The sequence below is a fragment of the Helicoverpa zea genome, chromosome 14 (genome assembly GCF_022581195.2).
Source record: "Helicoverpa zea isolate HzStark_Cry1AcR chromosome 14, ilHelZeax1.1, whole genome shotgun sequence".
In the NCBI taxonomy this organism is placed as follows: Eukaryota; Metazoa; Arthropoda; class Insecta; order Lepidoptera; family Noctuidae; genus Helicoverpa; species Helicoverpa zea.
The window spans coordinates 4317692-4323691 of NC_061465.1; the positions used below are offsets into that span (position 1 = coordinate 4317692).

Consider the following 6000-nt stretch of genomic DNA (forward strand, 5'->3'; position numbering starts at 1 on the left):
ATATTATATAAAAAAATATTTTATTTTTGGGTAGCTAAACTATTCCCAAGTAATATATTATATATATGTACAGGCAGTAGTGTCCACGGGTCGCGGCTGAAATCGTGGCAAAACCCCTAGTCTCATGTAAAGAGCGGTATAATTGCTCTTTGATTGCAATGCTTATAAAACTTTATTTCATTCCAATTGGCTTAACCGCAAACTATGAAAGTTTCACAACAGAGTTACAAGCGTATTTGAAAATTAGTGAGGATTATTGCACATGTGGACTTCTGCAGAAATTATAAACTGAAAATATTTATGAGTCCAATTTTCATAAAACCGTAGTTTCTGCATTGTTGCTAAGCTAGTGTGTGCTCTGGGGATTATTAACACTCTCATTAGAATTAAGTGGTTTGATCACTTTGCTGCGCCACGTGCAATATCCAGATGTAATGGCCTTTCACACAGAACAACGATACGCTGCGAGATTTTATTCGCGTGCTGCTATTTTAATGTGCAAACATATTTCGTTTAATTGATAGATTGTATAAAGTATTGCAGTCAAGCTCGTAATATTTAAACGTTATTCACTTGCACACAAATGTTCTACATAAGAATGGTGCGTTTGTAGTTATTTTAAATAAACTTTTCTAATTAAAAAAAAAAAGACACTGGCTCTTGTAATACAGGTAATACACCTAGCACAGGAGTCAGGGCTTCACTATTCTTGTAAACGCCTTATTATGTCAATAAAGATTTATTTATTATTTATTTATTTATTATTTAATTAGTGGCGGCCAACTTCAATAAAAGATTATACTTTGTAGGTACGCATTTTATGTTCAATGGTGCAAATTTTACCATTGTATTGAAACGGTTAAAGTCGTCGTTGTCGTTGCCACAAAATCTAGTGTGGAATTATCCTTACAACTGTCGCAATTCTGAATAGAAGTTAAAGTGAAATTAGCTAATAGGTTGACTGGTATTGAACGTTCGCCCGACAACTATTAATGTGACTCTTAAGTACCCAGTGTTCTATCTATTCTATTCAAGTAATTACTTAATTTTAGTTGTTCTAAGAAAAATCTCTTATTGATTTGATTTATGGATATTTCGCATTAATGTCTTGCATAATATTATTTCTAGAAGATTTCTTAAAGAGAATTTATTACCTTCATATTACGTACAATCGAAAGTAATTGATTTTATGGGCGTTTTGTTACAAGGTCGTTACAATGTTTTGTGAATTATTTGCTACCTAGAATATCGTGTATCTAAAACATGTTTCACCTTGAAAGAATATTTTTAGGGCAGACATATTATTTCGGTAACATTATCACATACTGAAACATTGAAACAATACTTAATTTAGTACGAACCTTCAATAAAACGTGAGCTGACCTACATGCCGAGTAAATAAATATCCGACAATTTATACAGTTGTTTAATATCCAGAACAATGTCGTCTGAAATAATGCTATTATGAAAGTAATGTATTGTGACGTCACAATTGTATTACATTATGTTTAGAAACTATTTGTCTTAGTGGTAGCGATTGTTATAAGCAATAGGTTTCGTAAGATGGTCAGCCGAGCGAATAATTTGGTTAGAGTTGAATATTTCTCTAGTAATTTTACTTACGCTCAAAAAGGACAATATTGTAGGAAAAAATTGTTTGTCTTTTGGACTGTATAATTAATTTTAAGATTTAGAGTTTTTATAGCAATACGAAAAAACATCGGTCAAGTACACAAATAAGTTGGTATTTATATAAAAAGCAGATGCTGATAACTGTTAATGTTTGTCACCATTAATTATTATTTTATTTAACATAATATTTTAGCTAGAAACTCAAGGATGAAAAGTCTGACAGATGAAACGGCATACGACTTGGCTCGTATTCACAACATCTGTTATTTTTCGAAGTAATCTTTTTGGTATCAAAATTAAATGATTGAAATAATTTAACATGTACCTATTCTTATAATTTCTGTGCTACTTCTGTAGACATTAAAGATATTTTGAAGGGATGAATGATTATTACTGAGGAAACCTTTGAAGACAAGATGGCCGACGTCGCGCGTCCTAAGAAATTATTAATGTCTTTCACATAATCCTCTAATTTATGACTAAATATTACTCTCGCGATTTCCTGTTATTTCGTCTACAGCAATGGTACGTCATAATTCGTCGTGTAGAAACTGTATGACGTTTATTTACGAGTTTGAAAAGTCTTATCAGTTTTGTGGTAATCTCAACACAGTAGTAGGGATTTATGAATAACTAGTGGTGTTTGCCCTCAGTTTCACTCGCTTCCTGTGAGAAGTACTGCTGGATGATTTAACTTGCCCACAGCGAAATAATTTTTCAAATTATCTTTGTAGTCCCGGAAACTTTAGAGTAGAAACAAACGAATTTATTCTTTATTATGTTACTATAGAGTATATACAACCAATAAAATCAATAAATATAGTCGTTTTATTGTTCGTCAGTAAATATGTGACGAAGTTGACGATATCAGACGCAACAAGGGAACTACCGAATTGGTACAAGGTTGAACAGTCTGGTAATTTAGTGTTACTAACTATGAAATATTTCTGTTTACAATCCTGTTTGGATGTAAGATAATCCGTTTGCGTATCTCTAAAACACTACAATTTTATCCTAATTATAGTCAAGATTATTTCGTACAACACAAGTTGCACTATCTGTTAATGAAGATTATATTTTCATTTCTACTAATAAAAAAAACATTTACTCAAAAAGGTAGTTGTTTTAAGGAAACATAGCATACACATTAATTTAATAGAAAGAGCAGCTTAAACTAAATTGATTTCAAATTATGCCTTCCACGTCAGTATGTTACATCATTCCTAAAGTGACTTAGGCCATACTTCATAGTAGAAGTTTGCCTCGAAGCAAGCGGATGAAACCGCTGAAATGACTGAAAAGAGCTAGTTACGATGAGACTCGTGCTTGCTGACTATTTTTGTGACTGGGGAAATTGATGAATGAACAGGTGTTTTTATACAGAAAGTATCGTTAGCTCTGTGGCACTAACCAACATTTAACATGTCGATAGCAAGGTTGTTAATAGTTCAGATGTAAAACTAAATTGCTTGCGGAACACAGAGGTAGAATAAATTAGATTTATTTTGCAAAAAAAAAAAAACATGAAAGATACTGACAAAAAAGAGCTGAGTTTATATTTTAATTGCAACTTGTAGTTTTATTTAAAAAAATAATTACAATATAAAAGTACCTAATTAGTCCATCTTTTAAATAACCTCAAAATGATGGATATGTATTTTTTATTTTCTCTCACAAAAAAATAACCACGAAGACGTAACGCGATTGAATTTTGTGTTACGTCTCTTCTGAGTACAAATTTGACACAGACGTGACGTCACGAGCTCCCACTCTCAATCTTTGTTGCGTTATATCTTAATAAATATTCAATGTTATGTTAAAATAAAAAATACGTGTCTAATATTATTTTATTTGCGGACTTATTAGAATCACTATTTTTTAACCTTTTTATCTCGGCTATTACTGTGTTTTCGGATGGCACGTTAAACTGTAGGTCCCGGCTGTCATTGAACATCCTTGGCAGTCGTTACGGGTAGTCAGAAGCCAGTAAGTCTGACACCAGTCTAACCTAGGGGTATTGGGTTGCCCGTGTAACTGGGTTGAGGAGGTCAGATAGGCAGTCGCTTCTTGTAAAGCACTGGTACTCAACTGAATCCGGTTAGACTGGAAGCCGACCCCAACATAGTTTGGGAAAAAGGCTCGGAGGATGAGGAGGATGATCTCGGCTATTAGGCTCTAACATAAAATTCACATAGGTAGACACCTATTTAATACAATTCCAACTTACTTAATTACAGGCATGACTTCATACGAACTTGTCATCGTTTTTTAAGGCCAAGAACATAGGAAGTATCCAAATTAGGATACAGAGTAACTGACGTAGCGTGATCCCTTCGTTTAGTTCGACGACGGATATCCGATCTACAATGTTTATTTTATCTTCGAAAGGATATTCTAACGTGTTATATTTAGAAATGGTCTTATTATAGTGTAGCTTAACTGCTCGAGCTTTGACATTCAAATATTAAATGACTTGAACTTTTTATTTACATAAATTCGTGATGTGTCCTTTTCAGTTTTTTCCATATTTTTGATTCGGATAACTTTAAATCGGATGGTAAAATAATGGCATTGTTCTTTAAAGTTAGGTTATAATGAATAAGTGCCTAGAAATTAATTATTTTATTAGAAATTAAAACTCAAATTAAAATAGTTTTTTAATGCGTAATAACATAAAAAAATAGTTTACCTACGTAAGAAATTGTTTATGCCATAACAAATTATTGAGAAATCGTATTTTCGTAATCCACGTCCAATTTCTGCGACGAATTTATGAGACAAGTTTTGTAAAATAGTGTTTAGGTAACTATTTTCCTAGCAAACTGCCAACTATTTTAATTAAGCCTACGCTTCATGCGGACACTAGGTACCTATCTCCGATGAACCACTTTAATTCGTGAATAAGAGTTATTTAAATATTTTATTTTACAAAAATGTGGGTAGCACTTACCAATTATCTGCTTACAGAAATAAACCAGCAATCCAATGTCAATTAGTGTTTGTCGATTCAATTCCGGGCCAGTACCGCTTGATTTCTTTGAACACGCATATCAGAGTGTAATAAAATATTGTCACTAAAACGATCCTTGTAACGTACTTGAACGTTTCTGTCATCACAAAACTTGTTAACCAATTTAATTTAAACCACAATTGCAACGAGAAAAAATATTCGTTAAAATAACTTCGCGCCAAATTATTTTATTACTCAGCACACGCGTGCGTCGTCTTCAAGAGCATGTGTCACACTGACATAACGACGGTACCGCACAATGCGCTCGCGCACGCATTGTCAATAAACTTGTACACATTAACGACTATCACTCTAAAGTGAACTCTATCTCTCAAGCTTTAAGGTCAAAATAAAACCAGTTAAGTAATAAAGTTAGCGAGAAAACGGGACAGCGTGAGTCTATTCTATTCTATTTTTATTTATGGCAATCCATGTCGATGCAAACGTCGACGATTCTGCCAATGACAAGTGGAAGGAGAAGCAAGTAGTGCTTGTGATTGACAAAAAGACAAAATTAAGTTGATGTTGTAGTCAAACTTGTGTAACTTATCGTGTTAGTAGGACGGCACTGAAACAAACAGAAATACATTTACATATATAAATAATAACAAAATGTTAGTAACATAAAACAAGTAACATATATACCACATTTATACAAACAGTGGTCTAAATAGATAGGCCAGAGTTTATAATTTAATATTATTACGATGGATGGACATCAATAGCGCCTGGAGCAGTTCTGGACAGGAGTAAGTTAAGAGGGAACGGAAATTAGTAGGGAGAGGAATCTTCAGTTTTTGGAGACGACCATATAAATCAAAAGATGAGTTATTGGGACAATTAAAAAATATATGGTCCAGGGAACCCTCATCCAGTCCACACTCGCAGAGAGATGAGTCCTGCACCCGAATTTTGCGCAAGAAGACCGGAGTACAACAATGTCCTAAACGTATCCTGCATAGAACCGAAATAACTTGTTTAGGGTATTTTTTAAAACGAGTAAACCACGGTTTCGATTTTACTGCCGGTTGGATAGCGTAGTACGAACTACCCTTCTTTCTGCTGGAGATATTCCACCATTCCTGCCACGAGGTCTCAAGACTCAATTTAGGTACGTTTAGTAGGTCATGCCCTTGAAGGGAGAAGTGTGCAAGGTCCGCTGATTCAGATGTGCATGCATCTTTAGCCAATGCGTCGGCACATTCATTTCCCGTTATACCGCAATGACTGGGAATCCAAACTAGGTGGACAACTTTCTCTTGCCGAGTGCAAGAGAAAAGGGACTTTTTGATATCTAGGACAATAGGACAATGGAGTTTAGATCTAAAGGGATTCTGGGATAGGGCTTGGAGGCAACT

The 6000-nt window shown here is 34.1% G+C and overlaps 1 protein-coding gene across 2 annotated transcripts in view; it reads right to left on the reverse strand.

Annotated features, from left to right (window-relative positions):
* LOC124636133 (G-protein coupled receptor moody) overlaps positions 1 to 4873 on the reverse strand; it is a 59269-nt gene extending 54396 nt beyond the window's left edge. For both annotated transcript variants that reach the window (XM_047172060.1, XM_047172059.1), the window contains exon 1: positions 4583 to 4873. The gene's annotated coding sequence lies outside the window, so the exon portion shown is untranslated. The remainder of the gene's footprint in view (positions 1 to 4582) is intronic.
* Between the last annotated feature and the right edge of the window lie 1127 nt (positions 4874 to 6000).